This window comes from Balaenoptera ricei, chromosome 2, assembly GCF_028023285.1.
Source record: "Balaenoptera ricei isolate mBalRic1 chromosome 2, mBalRic1.hap2, whole genome shotgun sequence".
In the NCBI taxonomy this organism is placed as follows: Eukaryota; Metazoa; Chordata; class Mammalia; order Artiodactyla; family Balaenopteridae; genus Balaenoptera; species Balaenoptera ricei.
The window spans coordinates 62,162,460-62,179,793 of record NC_082640.1 but is presented as its reverse complement, the minus strand read 5'-3'; the positions used below and the strand labels follow the sequence as shown (position 1 = coordinate 62,179,793).

General features: G+C 41.0%; 1 protein-coding gene across 6 annotated transcripts in view; it reads left to right on the top strand.

Annotated features, from left to right (window-relative positions):
- The window catches only part of PPCDC (phosphopantothenoylcysteine decarboxylase), a 110,916-nt gene that overhangs the window by 40,379 nt on the left and 53,203 nt on the right, over positions 1 to 17,334 (top strand). For all 6 annotated transcript variants that reach the window (XR_009500765.1, XR_009500766.1, XR_009500763.1 and 3 more), the window contains exon 6: positions 14,162 to 14,347. The gene's annotated coding sequence lies outside the window, so the exon portion shown is untranslated. The remainder of the gene's footprint in view (positions 1 to 14,161; positions 14,348 to 17,334) is intronic.

Below are 17,334 nucleotides of genomic sequence, written 5' to 3'. Positions count from 1 at the left end.
CTGGCATACCGGGGCTGGCATCGAGTGAAGAGACAAGAAGAGTTACTGACTAGAAGAGGGAGAGGAGGTGGGAGATAGTGGAGTTGAAGGATCATCACAATAGGAGATGGAGGGCAAGCTGCAATTTCACTCATGCCTGACACTGATGGAACACACATTCACATCTTTGAAAGTTTGAAACTTGAAGGTTCGTATGTAGGGGACTTACTGTAAACAAAAATTGAGAGAATTAGTTGCTAGCAGACCTACCTTACAAGATATACTAAAGGAAGTTCTTGAGACTGAAAGCAAGTGACCTCAGACAATAATTCGAAACTATATGAGAAAACAAAGAGTGTTAAAGACAATTAGGTAATTTATAAGATAGTATAAGTGTATATTTCTTCTTTTTCTCTTAACTGATTTAAAAAGCAATTATATAAAACAATATGTCTATAATTGTATTGTTGGTTATATAACATATAGAAATGCAGTGTATTTGACAATAACAGCACAAAGGAGGTGGGTGGAAACAAATTTGTATTAGAATAAAGAAATGACAACAGATTGTAATTTGGATCCACAGGAACAAATGAAGAGAGCCAGAACTGGTAAATAACAAACTCTATAATTTTATATCCTCTTCCTTCTTCTCTCAGCTTCTTTAAAAGACATACAAATATTAAAAAAGTAAGAATTATAACAATTTATTATTGGATTTATAACTTATATAGACATATACAAATACACTGTATACTATTTATTATTTTATAAATTAGTAATAATAATAAATAACTATAATAATAATAGCACAAGGAAAAGGGAATAAATATATAGGAGTATATAAATGTGTAGGAGTAATATTTTTACAGCTCACTGGAATTAAATTAAAATAAATTTGAATCAGATTCTGATAAATACTAAGAAAATAACTCAAAAAATAATGAAAATATAGTGAAAAAATTATTAAAGAAATTAAAATGTTATATCAGAAGGTATTCACTTAGTGTAAAACTAAGCAGTAAAGGAAGGAGAAAGGAACAAAAACGATATAAAACATATAGAAAGCAAAAAGTAAAATAAGAGACATAAATCCAGCTATATCAATACAACACTATACGTGAGTATATTACACAATCTGGTCAAAAGGCAGAGAAGGTCATACTGGACTAAAAAACAAGATCCAACCCTATGATATCTAAAAGATAAATGCTTCAGATTCAAAGATACTAATAGATTGAAAGTAAAAGTATAGATAAAGGTCTCTTATGTAAAAAAAAACAAAACAAAAGAAAGCTGGAGTGGCTCTACTAATATCAGACAAAATAAACTTTAAAACAAAACTTGCAATGAGAGATAAAGAAGAACATTTTATAGTGATAAAAGGGCCAGTCCATCAGAAGACATAACAATTATAAACATATAAGCATCTGACAAGACAGCACCAACATACATTAAACTAAAACTGACAGACTTGAAGGGATAAATAGAAAATTCAGCAGTAATACTCAGAGACTTCAATATCCCACTCTAAATACTGGGTAGCACAACTAAAAAGAAGATCAGCAAGGAAATGGAAGAGCTGAATAACACTATAAGCCAAACAGACCTAACAGATATCTAGGGAATTCTCCACTCAAACAGCAGAATACATATTCTTCTCAAATGCACATAGAGCATCCTCTGATATAAACCATATGTTAGGCCATAAAACAAACCTCAATAATTGTAAAAGGACTGAAATTATAAAAAGCATGTTCTCTGACTACAATGGAATTCAGTTACAGATCAATAACAGAAAGAAATTTGAGAATTTTACAAATATGTGGAAAATAGGAGCATACTCCTAAAAAATCAATAGGCCAAAGAAGAAATCACAAGGCAAATTAGAAAATACTTTGAAGTAAATAAAAATGAAGACACACCATATCAAAACTGATGGCATGCAGCTAAGGCAGTGCTTCAAGGGAAATTTATAGCTTCAAATGTGTCTATTATAAGATAAGAATGATTACGAATCTATAACCCCACTTTCCACCTTAAGACACTGGAAAAGAAGTGCAAACCAAATCTAAAGCAAGCAACGGAAGGAAATAATAGAGATTAGAGTGAAATTTAATGAAATAAGAGTAGAAAAACAGATCTTGTATTGCTGTGTCATGCACAGCGCTTTTGCACATGGGCCGCTGAGCTGCAGTGTCGGGCACAATGGTTTTGCACTAGGAACTCTGGTTTGAGGGGTCGGGGCAAGGCCTCTGCCCACGGCCCCCTACAAGCAAATGAAACTAGACGAAACACAAGGGAAAAGAAAGGTGCTGGAAATCAAGCAGTAAACAGAACAGTCTCTCCTCTTCGGATGTTACTAGTCTAACATGGGAAGACGAAAAACTCGGCAATGACATCTGTGTCAGAATCCTGTTTTGGTGGTGCAGCTCTTGGGATCAGTGCTCTGTGCACCCAGCAGAAGAGGCTCTGAATGCTTCAGGCTCAGTTAGTCAAGCACCGTGAACTGCAACAGGGAACATACAGACAGGAGGCCAGGCTGTGGTCTCCTCGGAAGCTTTGGTGGGATGCAGGCACCATCTGGGAGAAGGCGCCTCGGAACTCACATGCCCGCGTTGCCCAGGACCCCAGTTCCTTCCACCTCTCGGATGCTGCTTTATTTACCCAGGGACAGAGCCAAGCTGTAATTGACTCCTTGGGTATTTCGAAGTCCCTGATCCCAAGACTGAAGGATGACTCCCTGCTGTTGTGAAAGGTGCGCTGAATCGACAGTCCTGAGTTTTGAAGTTTTCCTGGAGGGGACGTGAGGGGATTTCTCCAGGATCGATGGAACTCCTTTTGTGGTGCTTCAGTGCTTCCACCATGAAGCACTCATTTCCCTATGCACGTCCCCCCGCCCCACCCCACTGTTTCCTTTACTCTCTCTCCTCCCACCCCCAATTCCCAGAAGAAGATCTAGGAATCAGGTCCAAACATAAGATCTTTGAAGAATCCTTGCGTGTGTTTTTTTAAATTTTTATTGGAGTATAGTTGATTTACAATGTTGTGTTAGTTCCGGGTGTACAGCAAAGTGAATCAGTTATACATATACATATAATCCACTCTTTTTTAGACTCTTTTCCCATACAGGTCATTACAGAGTACTGAGTAGAGTTCCCTGTGCTATACAGTAGGTCCTGATTAGTAATCTAGTTTATAGGTAGTGTTGTGTAGATGTCAATCCCAATCTCCCAATTTATCCCTCTCCCCTCCCCACTTTCCCCCCCCTGGTAACCGTAAGTTTGTTTTCTACACCTGTGACTCTATTTCGAATCCTTGTGTTTTACTCTCGTCCTGAAACTAGATAAAGCCTAGTCATCAATCAACAGGTGAGGAAGTAGAGCCAGGCATTGGCTGAGTGTTGATGTTTCTGGTACAAGCTGACTCTCCGCTCATCATCCCACACCTTCATCAGCCATCATCATGCTGTCTGTCACCTCCTCTTCTCTGAAGAAGGCCCGGGCCATCTTTTGAAAATACAAAGTCCAGCATTGAGACCCTCCCAACTGAGAGAGCAGGAAGGGCCAGGGCTGCTGAGGTGCTCCCTGAACCCCACTCAGGGGATCTGTGTTGTTCCCACCTGGGTGTATTGTGTGGACCCCTAAAATTCCTCCAAACCTCTGCCTCTGCGCTTCCAGATTGCCCCTGAAAGAAATGAACAATAATCATAATACCCACCACGTACTGACCGCTGGTCTCTTGAGGGCTGCCTTGCCATTGGACAACATTTGTTGAGCTCCTACTGTTTGCCAGACAGTGGGTACATGCTTTATGTGTGTTTAGCCCTTCTGACAACACTGTGATTTAGGACCTGTTAATATGTCTATTTTGCTGAAATGGAAACTGAGGTTCAGAGTGGTTAAATAACAAGGAAAAGTCCATGTTTTTACCCCCTACACTAATATATGTGTATATTTGTGTATATATAGTCTATATATGTATATTTAACATATATATTATGTTGACTGAAAAAAATGCACAACCTCAAAGTTGAGAAATATGTTTTATTTGGTGGGCAAAACTGAGAACTTAAGCCTGGGACACAGCCTCTCAGCTCTCTCTGAGGGACTGATCCAAAAAGGAGAGGGAGGAACCATCAACTATAGGAGTTTTTGCAACAAAGACCAGGTAATCGGAACATCGAAAGATTCCTGTTAATTAAAGAAAACCAGACATCTCGGAAAAAAAAAAAAAAAAAGAGTAGAAAAACAAAGAGAATATAAATGAAACAAAAAGTCAATTCTTTGAAATGACAAACAAAATTGAACAAACTTTTAGCTAGACTGACCAAAAGAAAAGAGAAAGAAGACTCAAAATACTAAAATCAGGAATGAAAGAGAAAACATCACTACTGATTTTAGAGATATAAAAAGGATTATAGGACTTCCCTGGTGGTGCAGTTGTTAAGAAACTGCCTGCCAACTCAGGGGACACGGGTTCAAGACCGGGTCCAGGAAGATCCCACATGCCGCAGAGCAACTAAGCCCGTGCACCACAACTACTGAGCCCGTGAGCCACAACTACTGAGCCTGTGAGCCACAACCACTAAAGCCTGCGCACCTAGAGCCCGTGCTCCGCAACAAAAGAAGCCTCTGCAAGGAGAATCCCGTGCACCACAACAAAGAGTAGCCCCCACTCACTGCAACTAGAGAAAGCCTGTGCGCAGCAAGAAAGACCCATCGCAGCCAAAAATAAATAAATAAATTAATTAATTTTAAAAAAGGATTATAAGTGAATATTATGAAAAACTTATACCAGCAAATTGGATAATTTAGATGAAATGGACAAATTCTTAGAAAGACAAAAACTACTGAAACTGATTCAAGAGGAAATAGAAAATATGAATAGACCTATAAGAGGAAATTGAATTAGTAATTTTAAAACTTTCCACAAGAAGAGACCAGACGCAGAATTCACTGGTGAATTCTACTAAACATTTGAAGAAGAATTAACACCAATTCTTCACAAACTCTTGCAAAAAATGGAAGAGGGAAAACTTCTTGTCTTGTTCTATGAGACTAGTACTACCCAGATACAAAACCAGACACAGGCATCACAAGAAAATGAAATTATGAACCAATATCTTTTATGCATATATATGCAAAAAAATCATCATCAAAATATTAGCAAACTAAATCTAGCAAGATGAAAAGGATTTTCACCACGACCAAGTGGAATATTCTGCAGAAATACAAGGCTCAACATACAAAAATTGATCAATATAATACACCATGGTAATATAATAAAGGACAAAAACCACACAATCATTTCAATAGATGAAAAAAATTTTTTGACAAAATCCAACACCCTTTCATGATTAAAAAGAAAGAAAGAAAGAAAGAAAAAAAACTCAGTAAACTAGGAATAGAAGGGAACTGCCTCAACCTGATACAAGGAATCTATGAAAAATCTATTGCTAACATCATACTTAATGGCAAAAGCCTGAAAACTTCCCCCTACAATCAGGAACAAGACAAGGATGTCCACTCTCACCACTTCTATTCAACAAGGTACTGAAGGTTTTATCCAGGGCAATTAGCCAAGAAGAAGAAATAAAAGACGTTAAAATTGAAAAGGAATTTCTATTTGCAGAGGACATGATCTTGAATATTGAAAATCCTAAAAAATTGCTAGAACCAATAAACAAGTTCAACAAGTTTTCAGAGTATAGTATCTATATACAAAAATCAACTGTATATTTACATATTAGCAATGAATGATATGAAGATGAAATTGAGAAAACAATTCCATTTACTATAGCATCAAAAAGAATAAAATATTTAGGAGTAAATTTTTAAAAAGAAGTTCAAAACTTATATTCTGAATACTCAAACATTGTTGAAAGAAATTAAAGATGACCTAAATAGATAGAAAGACATTTGTGTTTGTGAATTGAAGGAAAATATTAAGATAGCAATATTCTCCAAACTAATCTACAGATTAATACAGTCTTTATCAAAATCTCAGCTGGCTTCTTTGCAGAAACTGATAAACAGATGATAAAATTCATATGAAAATTCAAGAATCCTGAATAGCCAAACAATCTTGAAAAAAAAGCAAAGTTGGAAAACTCACTTCCTGATTTTAAAACTTACCACAAATCAATGGTAATCCAGACAGTGTGGTACTGGCCCAAGAATAGACATACGGATCAATGGATTGAACTGACAGTCCAGAAATAAACCCACACATCTATGGTCAACTGACTTTCAACAAGGGTGCCAAGACCATCCAATGGGGAAAGAATAGTCTTTTCAACAAATGGTTCTGGGACAACTGAGTATCCACATGTGAAGGATGAAGTTGAATCCTTATCTCACACCGTATACAAAAATTAACTCAAAATAGATCAAAGACCTAAATGTAAGACCTAAAACTAAAAAACTCTTAGAAGAAAATTTAGGATAAACCTTCATGACCATGAATTTGGCAAAGTATTCTTAGAAATGACACTAAAAGCATGAGCAACAAAAGGAAAAATAGATACATTAATCAAAATTAAAATCCTTTTTGCTTCAAAGAACTGTTTTGTGTTGGTTTCAGCCTATCAGGAGTAATGCTGTTGGCTAAAAATGCCTTAAGCATTCTCCTGGCCTCATACTACTTGTGGCAAGCCCCGGTAGACATTTCCCAGACTGGAGCCAGTGTTGAAGTTGGACTGGCCCTTGTGGTTCTTATTATGATTGCAAGATGCACCTCAGCAACAACTATCAGAGAACTTTGAAAAATCAAGGTTTATTATTCACAGGTCCTGGCAGGTACAGGGCATCCCCAAGGATCACACAATGAAGTTGTGGGGAGAGAGAAAGAAAGTGCGGACTGGGGGTTCTGCCCTTGGGGTTGAGGGTAGGGTGCCTAGGATTTCGTAGGTTCACTCTTTACTGGCAAATTTAAAGCGTTAAGAGTGGGAATTAGGGCATGGGAAGGGAAAGCCAGAGTCAATCACATGTTCAGTTACTCCAGGACTTTCTGAAAGGGGAACTTCATGGGTGGGGTCGCCTGGCTACTTATCTGTTTGTTTAACTAGAAGTTATGTCATACAGCTGGCAACATGTTTATTTGAGATGGATGTCTTGAAATGGATGCCTCAGAAATCAAAAGCTTAATGCCAGGCACTTACATTACAATAAATAAAACCTTAATGTCAGGCATTTATACTACAAGGACACTATATTAATTTCCTAGGGCTGCCATAATAAAGTACCACAAACTAAGTGGCTTAAAACAATAGAAATTTATCTTGTCACATTCTGGAAGCTGGAAGTCCAAAATCAGGGTGTTGACAAGACCATTCCCTCTGAAATCTGTAGGAGAGAATCCTTCCTTGCCACTTCCTAGCTTCTGGTGATAGTTGTCAATCCTTGGCATTCCTTGGCTTACAGCTGCATAATTCCAACCTCCACCTCTGTCATAACATGGTGTTCTCTGGCATCACAGTGACTGGTAATGGACACAGGGTTTCCATGTGTATCTTCACAACATCTTCTTATAAGGATACCAGTCATATTGAATTAAGGCCCACTGTATTCCAGTTTGACCCTAGCTTAATTAATTACATCTGCAATGACTCTATTTGCAAATAAGGTCACATTCTTTTTTTTTTTTTAATTTTTATTTATTTGTTTATTTATTTATGGCTTGTGTTGGGTCTTCGTTTCTGTACGAGGGCTTTCTCTAGTTGCGGCAAGCGGGGGCCACTCTTCATCACGGTGCGCGGGCCTCTCACTATCGTGGCCTCTCTTGTTGCGGAGCACAGGCTCCAGACGCGCAGTTTCAGTAATTGTGGCTCACGGGCCTAGCTGCTCCGCGGCATGTGGGATCTTCCCAGACCAGGGCTCGAACCCGTGTCCCCTTCATTGGCAGGCAGATTCTCAACCACTGCGCCACCAGGGAAGCCCGAGGTCACATTCTGAGAAACTGGGGGGTTAGGACTTCAACAGATCTTTTTGGGAAACATAATTCAACTCATAACAGACACTATCAGAGTGAAAAGACAACCCATAGAATGTGAGAAAGTACTTATAAATTATGTATCTGATAAGGAACTTGTATTTAGAATATGTAAAGAACTCTTACAACCCAGTAATAAAGACAATTTAACCCAATTTTTTTTTTTTTTTTGGCCGCACCACGTGGCATGTTGGATGTTAGTTCCCCCACCAGGCGTCGAACCCATGCCCCCTGCAGCGGAAGCGTGGAGTATTAACCACTGGACTGCCAGGGAAGTCCATAATTTAACCCCATTTTTAAACGGGCAAAGGAGGGAATTCCCTGGCAGTCCAGTTGTTGGCACTTTGTGCTTTTGCTGCCTAGGGCTCAGGTCAATCCCTGGTCAGGGAACTAAGATCCCACAGGCCACATGGCATGGCCAAAAAAATAAGAATAAGAATAAAATAAAATAAAACGGGCAAAGGAGATGAATAGACATTTCTCTAAGAAAGGTATACAAATGGCCAACATGAAAACATGTTCAACATCATTAACCATTAGGAAAATGCAAATCAAAACCACAGTGAGATACCACTTTACATCCACTTATAATAAAAAAGATAATAACGAGTGTTGTGATGGATGTAAAGAAATTGGGACCCTCATATAGTGCTGGTGGCAATGTAAAATGGTACACTTGCTTTGGAAAATGGTCTGGCTGTTCCTCCAATGGTTAAACATAGAGTTACCATATAAGCCAGCCAATTCTACTCCTAGGTATATACCCAAGAGAAATGAAAACATATGTTCATACAAAAACTTGTACAAAGATGCTCATAGCACCATTATTTATAATAGCCAAAAAGTTGAAAAACTCAGATGTCAATCAATTGATAGATGAATAAACAAAATGTGGTGTATCCATACAAGGCAATATTATCCAGCCATAAAGTGGAATGAAGTGCTGATACATAACACAATATGAATGAACCTTGAAAACATTGTGCTAAGTGAAAGTAGCCAGTCACAAAAGACCACATATTATATGATTTCATTTATTTGAATGTCCAGAACAGGAAAATCTATAGAGAGAGAAGTAGATTAGTGGTTGCCTAGGGCTGAGTGATTTGTGGGGAGGTGGAGAGTGACTGGTAATATACAGAGTTTCTTTTGTGGGTGATGAAAATATTCTAAAATCAATTGTAGTGATAGTTGTTCAACTGTATGAATACACTAAAAAACCATTGAATTGTACAGTTTAAATAAGTGAATCATATGGTATGTGAATTGTACCTCAATAAAGCTGTTTTTAAAAATGGAGGGCTTCCCTGGTGGTGCAGTGGTTAAGAATCTGCCTGCCAATGCAGGGAACATGGGTTCAAGCCCTGGTCTGGGCAGATCCCACATGCTGCAGAGCAACAAAGTCCGTGCACCACAACTACTGAGCCTGCACTCTACAGCCCGTGAGCCACAACTACTGAGCCCGTGTGGCACAACTACTGAAGCCCGTGTGCCTAGAGCCCATGCTCTGCAACAAGAGAAGCCACTGCAATGAGAAGCCCATGCACCACAACGAAGAGTAGCCCTTGCTCACTGCAACTAGAGAAAGCCCGTGTGCAGCAACAAAGACCTAACACAGCCAAAAATAAAATAAATAAATTTATTTTTTTTTTTAATGGAGAGAAGATTCCAGAAAGTGACATCAGATCTTATACAAGGGATCAGGAATCAGATCAGAATCAGACCTCTTAATAGCAACATTCGCAGCTAGAAGTCCTCAAAGCAATGCCTTAAAGATGCTGAAGGAAAAGTATTTTCAACTGAGAATTATATACCCAGCCAAAATATCAATACAATGTGAGAGTAGGATGTAGATATTTTCAGATATGCAAGGTTTGAAAAACTTATCTCCCATGCAGAATTCCTCAGGAAGCTACTGAAGGATGTGCTCCACCCCCTAGAAGGGCATAAAACAAGAAAGAAGAAATTGAATCCAGGAAAACCAGAGATAATTAAAGAAAGAAGTTTCAGTATGTTGGCCAGGAGAAGTCCCAGGATGACAGCTCTGTGGCTGATCTAGAGCTATTAGTTCAGATGGAGGCAGGAGAACCAGGGACTCCAGTAGAGGTGTCTCAGAGGGAAAAAAGAAATAAGGAATTGGAACTGATAATGAAAATGTGTATCAAGAGTCATTTTACAGGGCTTTTGCAGGGTGTGGGAAGGGTCAAAAAAAAAAAAGCAAATGAAAAAATGAGTCAACGATTACCCTGAAGAGAGAAAGAAGTTTTCAAAGAAAGGAAAGATAGTTACAGCATATTACTTGGCTCAGCCGTGAACACTATTGATTGATTGTGAATGTAACCAAGAAATGTGGTGTCATGATATTGAAAGGAGAGGGAAAAGGGTGTAAGTGAACCTCATCTATCATGAGAGGAAGGCCAATAGACAGTATCTAAATTGGACCTCTCTGGAGATAGCAATAATAGCAATAAATGCTTTATTTAGGAGATAAAAACCAGAAGAAATAACAGAATGAGTTGAGGTGGTCACTTCTGGAGAGCAGGGTGGAGTGACGTAGGAGAGTGCTGTCTTTGTTCTAACCCTTTAGCACAGTTTGACTCTGAAAACAATTTTCGCACATGAGTTTGGGAAGATAAAAATTAATTGAAAGACAGATGAGAAGAAACAATGACAACAGTAAGGGTCTTACCTTTTGAGACGCTTCTGTCCTCTGAATTCCCCTTTTAAAACTGAACAAACAACCCCATCCGTCTTTTCAGCCATCTCATAAAGTGCATTCTCATCCTGTGAGGCAGGTATGATAAGGGTTCTTGTGAGGGCCAAAAGAGATGGTGCTTCGTAAAACATGAAGTTGCATGTGGTTTAAAAGGTTGTTATCAGGCAGGACAGAAGGAAATATCCCCATGTTACACACAGGAAAACAGAGGACCCCCCCCCACCCCAAAAGGGAAGTAGTCCCCCAAATCGCACAGCTGGCGGAGCTGGAGATCTGACTCCCTGTCCGGCTTTCACTCAGCTGGCATCAGGCCCAGGGACCTCTTAGCAATCATGCTTCCCCACCTCCCCTCTCTCCCAGCTGACCCCACCCTTGCCCTCAGACACTTTCCACAACTTCCCTGGCTCTGAGCCCCACCTGGAGGGTGATTAATGTGAGGGCCCTTGTTGTCATCAGGACTGAGTTCTCATTCTGGTCACACTCTGAGCCCTGATCCTGGTCATAGACTGATCCCTGATGCTGGTGCAGACTGAGCCCCTCATCCCTTGCCACTAAATCCCTTAATAATATTTACAACCAAACATAAACTGGGCCTGGCCTAGAAGACATGGATGGCTGGGTTCCATCCCTCTCCAGTGCTGTCTCAGGGTCAGCGTTGGTGCAGCTGTGGCCTGGCTAAAGTCTGTGACATGGTTTCCCTCCATCCTGGACTAGACTCAAAGCCACAGCCTGTGCCCAGTCCATTTCTGTCCCCTCCCACTGCTGTTCCCTGTGCGGGTGGGGGATTGTGGGGCCCATGGTACACTTTGAGCAGAGATTGTCTGTGATGAGTCATCCTTCCTCACAACAGAGGAGTCTAGCTTGGACAGCACTTTTTCTGACTTCTCTGCTGCAAGGGAGTAACCTCACCAACACATATGTTCAAGTACAACCTTGAACTGGCTGTTTCCCACCCTGGACTCTTCACTCCCATCCCTCACCAGGGCAGCATTTCTCCAACATGATTTCCAGGAGTTCCCAGAACACTGGCTTGTTGCAGCTGCTGCCCTGCGCTTAGTGACTGGCACGCCCTCCGAGCAGTCCTCTAGGGTCAGTTGGGAGGCAAGGCTGACTTTTAACCCTCTCATCTCTTGTCAGTCCCAGGAGAGGTGGAAGGTCAGGGAAGGGGCAGTGGCAGATGCTGGGTCTGGGAAAGTTGGAGGGGAGAAGACAAAGGGGTGTGGTGGGGGCCAGGCATAGGATCATGGTCTTGATATACCACTGGGTCACAAATGTCAAGGCAGTCAGGAAGCTGAAAGACTTCCTCTCCTGCCCCTGTGTCAAACAGATGGAGAAATGAGGTCCCTGGAAGAGGAATGTTCCCACGATCCCACAATGACTTGGGATCAGATTGGGGGCCCAAATTGTGGATTTTTTGTGCTGAAGATTAGCCTTGGGCAGAGGGGGCAAACTCCATGGCCCCTAAGGCCAGAAGAGGACTCTTGCAGAAGGCCCAGGGAGACAGAGGGAAGGGCTCCAGGGAAGGAAGACCTTCCTTATTATCTGAGTTGTCCAGCCCTGGGACCTCTGGTTGGAGGGGACGTAGGGTCAGAGCTCCTCATCATCAGAAGCATAGCAAGCACAGGCTGGACCGTGGTATGAGGATGTGCCCACAGTGAGGGGAGCTTGCTTGCTCCCTTGTCCATGTTTCTTTTTGTGGGACTGGAACCGAGTTGTGTTCCCCACAATCCTGGGGTTCCTTTGCTTGACCTAAGGGTCTGCTCTCCTTCCTGAGCCCTCAAGGTCTAGAACAGCTCCCTTGAGGAGCCCTGGAGCTCTGCAGCTGCCTCTGGCTGGCCACAAGGCACTGGGGCTGTAAGAGGCACCTGGACCCATAGTAAGAATATGTATTTGAGGAGGAAAGTTGGGAGAGGGCCACCCTGGGGGGTGTTGCTTATGGGAGCAGACTAGGTCAGAGAAAATCATGGTAGCAGGTGGGAACCCTGTCCCTCCTCCAAGCCAAGGGTCTGTGCTGCAGCTTTAGGGTGGCAAGAGGTGCTTAGGCTCTTGCCTCAATGCTGCTACCCAGTGCCTCCCTGATCCTCCCTGCCTGTGCACCAAAGCCTGTTTTTGGGGGCCTCTGGTGGCTGTGTCACCCTGGGGCCATCCTTCCTCCACTTTGGTTGTTTACGTGTCTCTCTGCCACTAGGCTGGCAGCTCTTTGAAAGCCAAGTATTGCGGGTGGGTTCTCTGGGAAGCAGACTATGACTCAAGGTTTAGCATGCTGGATGTTCTTTAGGGAGAGCTCTTGAGATTGATGCCTGTAGAAGGGAGGGGGAAGAGGCAGAACTGGGCAGAGCTGCACTGCAGGCCCCACCCCAGCCTTGGTTGCCTCATTGGGAGCTTGGAGCAGAATGGCCTGTCACAGTCCCACACTGGGTTGAAATAGCTGGGCCTTTATACCCCAACTAGATTAGTCTTTGTGTATAGAACACCCAGAGAAGGGCATGACCTCTGGTAAAGCAAGTATCTACAGCTGAAGCAATCCCTCGAGGGGCTGACAGCCCACAGTACTCCTGCCCCTGGGTACCAAGTCCTTCCCTGAAGGGGAAAATGGGCATTGCATCTCAGTGTCTACTGTCCTGTGTTTTAGTGGGCATTTAAGGAATGCTAGTTGAAGGAATGCATAGATTGCTTTGAAAGAAGCCCCTAAAACATTTTGGCCTCATTCTCCCCATCTATTAAATGGGTATATCTTTTACACTCATGCTATAAAAGGCAAAGCTCATTATAAACACCATGTCCCATGGATGTATGCAACTCCCTTTAGTTCTCTTTCAGTTGATGCCCTGAGGTTGGGGCTAGGGCACTGACGGGTGGAGTGGGGAGTGGAGGGTAGGTGGGGTGGGCTTGGCAGTTAGTGGTTGCTGTTTTAGGGAAAACCACAGCTGCCTGTGGTTTAGGGCGGTCAGTGAGGCCCAGGGGAAGGGAGGTTCACATGCAGGGTGGGCTGCGGGCACTGAGTCACCACCCAGAGGAAAACCACAGCTTCAAGAGCCCCAAGGCCCAAGGAAGGGTGGCAGATGAGCTGGGCAAGTGCCAGGTCTCAGGAGCGGGGATTTGGACAGCCTCCTTACTTCAAGGGCCAGCCCTGTTCAGGCCTGCAGGGAAGCACCTACCGTATGCCTGCCATGAGAAAGGCTGGCTCAGTGGCACATCTCTGTGCAACAGAACAGAGCAAGAGCTGGGTGACCCTAGAAAAGAACTATCCCTCTCTGGTCTCTAGCTCTCCACTCTCTGGGAAAATGGGGACAACTCTTGAATTTGAGAAAATTCATCTAAGATATCTGAAAACTCATAGTCCACAACTTTGCTTATATATAATTTTACCATCATCATTGTAGTCTAGAGTGGCTGCTATCTGTCACATTGCATTCATCTAATGATTCCTCAGTAACTATGAAATGTGTGTTTTTCTCTCTTTCTTCTTTGTAGGAAAATGAAATATTCTGAATTCTCATCTTCTACAATGAAAACTAAAACAAACAAACAAAGATAATGTTTCCAGGCTTCTTGTTTCCATCTTCTTGAAAGATGCCTAATGCTTTGGACAAAACAATAAGAAAATTGAAAGATGGTGGAATAGTAATGATTCATATCACTATTGAATCATCCTTCCAGGTAATTCCATCATTCTTCTGTTTTTTTTATTATTTTAGTCTCTGTTTTTAAAAAGCATGGTTGAGAATAATTAATGAGTAATGATGAAAAATAGTTCCTAGGAGGATGAAATAGCAAAATGTTTTAAGATCCAGGATAAATTTTGAATTTATCCAGGATTCAATGGATCAATATGGTAATTGATACATTTTGGATATATAAAGGATCCAATGGATCGTTATGGCAATTGTAAGATAGAACAAGCTTTATTCTATTAAAAAGATAATTGAAATTTCTCTTTGGTTTTTGGAAGACCCCTGTGAAAGGATAAAAGTCATAAAATATCAATCCTTATGAAGAGTTAAAACTGCTCAAAAAAGAAACTTAAAAATTAAAATCGGGTTTAAAGGACCCTGATGTTATACTGAGAGTTAAAATAAAATTCCCCAAGGGGCATTTAGCTGAAGGTCCACTTTTCCCTACACCCAAATAAGGAGGAATAAGCAGAGACTGTGAATTTGACATAAAATGAGACCCCATGCAAATGACAAATGACATGCAAAAAGATGCAAATAAATGAGGACAGTAGTGAGGGCCCCAGTGTTCCTGGTAGACATGGGATATTGGCTTCCTCTGGTTGGAAGGTAGTTCCAAGAGAGCTGCCCCATCCTCCTCCCAGGGGCCACATGGCCCCTCTGGCTGGGAGACTCAGGACCAAAGGCTGTTCTTGCTTCCTTGTTCCCTCTTCCAGTCATCTGCAGAGGCCCCTGTGGCCCACTGGAGCCCTAAGGCTTGGCACTCCAGGCCCCCTGCCACTGCCTGCCCACTCTGCTCTCCCTGCTGCATGGACCCTGGGGCTGGAGTGTGGCACTGGATTCAGGGCACTATGGAGTCAGGACAACAGGGCATGGTGGATGGTTCTGTGGCACCCCCTGATCTCCTTCACGGTCTGTCCCCTTCTCTTACACAGCCCCCTCCCCACCCCCACACCATATGTTCAGCTGTTCTCTTCCTCACAGCTTCTGCAAACTCATTGTTTCTACCTCTTAATCTCTTAGCTTGCTGGGCATGACCTCAGAGTCCAGAGAGCTTCATGGCCTCTCTGACATGCACCCTTTCAACTTAGCCTCAACCTCTCAAATCCCTAAGGGAGGAACTTCTAGTCATGGTAGGGTCATTGGTTTTAGATGGAATCTTCCATGGTAAACAACTATGAATGTGAGCAAAATATATATGACAACAGTTTGCAGGGACTAGACAGCAGGCAAAGCAGGGCTATGATCTTTGGCAGATGGAGGGCACACAAGGTGAGCCCCATATTTACCCACTTTTCTTCCTGAGGCCATTTTCCAAACTGAGATGCAGGGAGCTAGACCAAGCAGGAGGTGACATCTCAAACAAATGTTTTAAAATAAGTAAGAATAATATGTTAAAGAGAATAGAGCAAAAGATGGACAAAATGGGTGAAAAACTTGAGTATTTAAACAGATAACTTGAATCTATAAGAATGAAAAAAATTGGCATTCTAGACTGCAAAATACAATATCTGAAATTAAGAACTCACTGAATGGGTTTAACAGGAGACTGTATACAGCAGAAGACAAGATTAGTGACCAATCAATAGAAATTATCCAGATTGAAGCAAGAGTGAAAAAGAATTGAGGAATAAACAGAGCTGAGCATAAGAGATATGCGGGACATGCTCAAATACTTGAATAAATAATGACTGACAATTTTCCAAAAATGATGAAAGGCATCAAGCCACAGATTCAAGAATATCAGTGAGCTCCAAGAAGGATAAGTGTAAAGAAAACTCTACACCTAGGCCTATCATAGGTAAATTGCTGAAAATCAAAGACAAAGCAGAAAATCCTAAGAGCAACCATATTTGTAAAGAAAGAAGGAGAGGGAGAGGGAGAGAGAGTTAGTTATCAGTTAACAATACTGATGGCTGATTATGGAAGCCAGAAGACAATGAAATGACATCATTAAAATGCTAAAAGAAAAAAACCCTACCAATCTAGAATTCTATGCCCAGAAAAATATCCTTCAAAAATGAAGGCAAAATAAATGTGTTCAAGTGGACAAAAATTCAAAGAATTTGGTTTGTCACTAGTACACATCAGCACTACAGGAAATTCTTAAGGGAGTTCTTCTGGCTGAAGGAAAATGATCCCTGAGGGAACTGCAGGAAGGAATGAAGGGCATAGCAAAAGATAAAAATGTATATAATTATAAATGAATATTGACTATTTAAAACAACAATAGAGAATTCCTTGGTGGTCCAGTGGTTAGGACTCCATGCTCTCACTGCCAAGGGCCCAGGTTCAATTTTGGTTGGGAACTAAGATCCCACAAACTGCACAGCCAATAAATAAATTAATTAATTTTTAAAATAAATAAAAACCAACTTAAAAAGAATAATATCTCATAAGATTTTTTAAATAAAAGTAAATATATGTCAGCAATAGCACCAAAGACGGGAATTAACAGTTCTAAGGTATTTGCATTAAGTACTAACTATAAAAATACTAATTTAAAGTAAATTGACATAAATCAAGGATGCATATTGTAATATCCAGGATGATCACTAAAATCATAATAAAATAAGGTGCAATTAAAAAGCTAATAGAGCAAAATGAAATAATAAAAATTAAAAAACTTGATTAACCCAAAGGAAAATCAAAAGGGGGGAATAAAAGTACAAAGGATAAATAGAAAACAAATAGCAAGGTAAACCCAACTATGCCAGTAATTACAATTAATGTGAATAGTATAAATATGTCAATTAAAAGACAAGGATTATCAGACTAGGTAAAAAACAAAATCTAACTCTGCTGTTTACAAAAGGCTCACTTTATTTTTATTTTTTGCACCACAATTTTCAGAGCAGCATTATTTATAATAGCCAAGATATGGAAACAACCTAAGTAACCATCAACAGATGAATGGATAAAGGAGATGTGGTACATATACAGTGAAATATTACTCAGCCATAAAAAATGAGA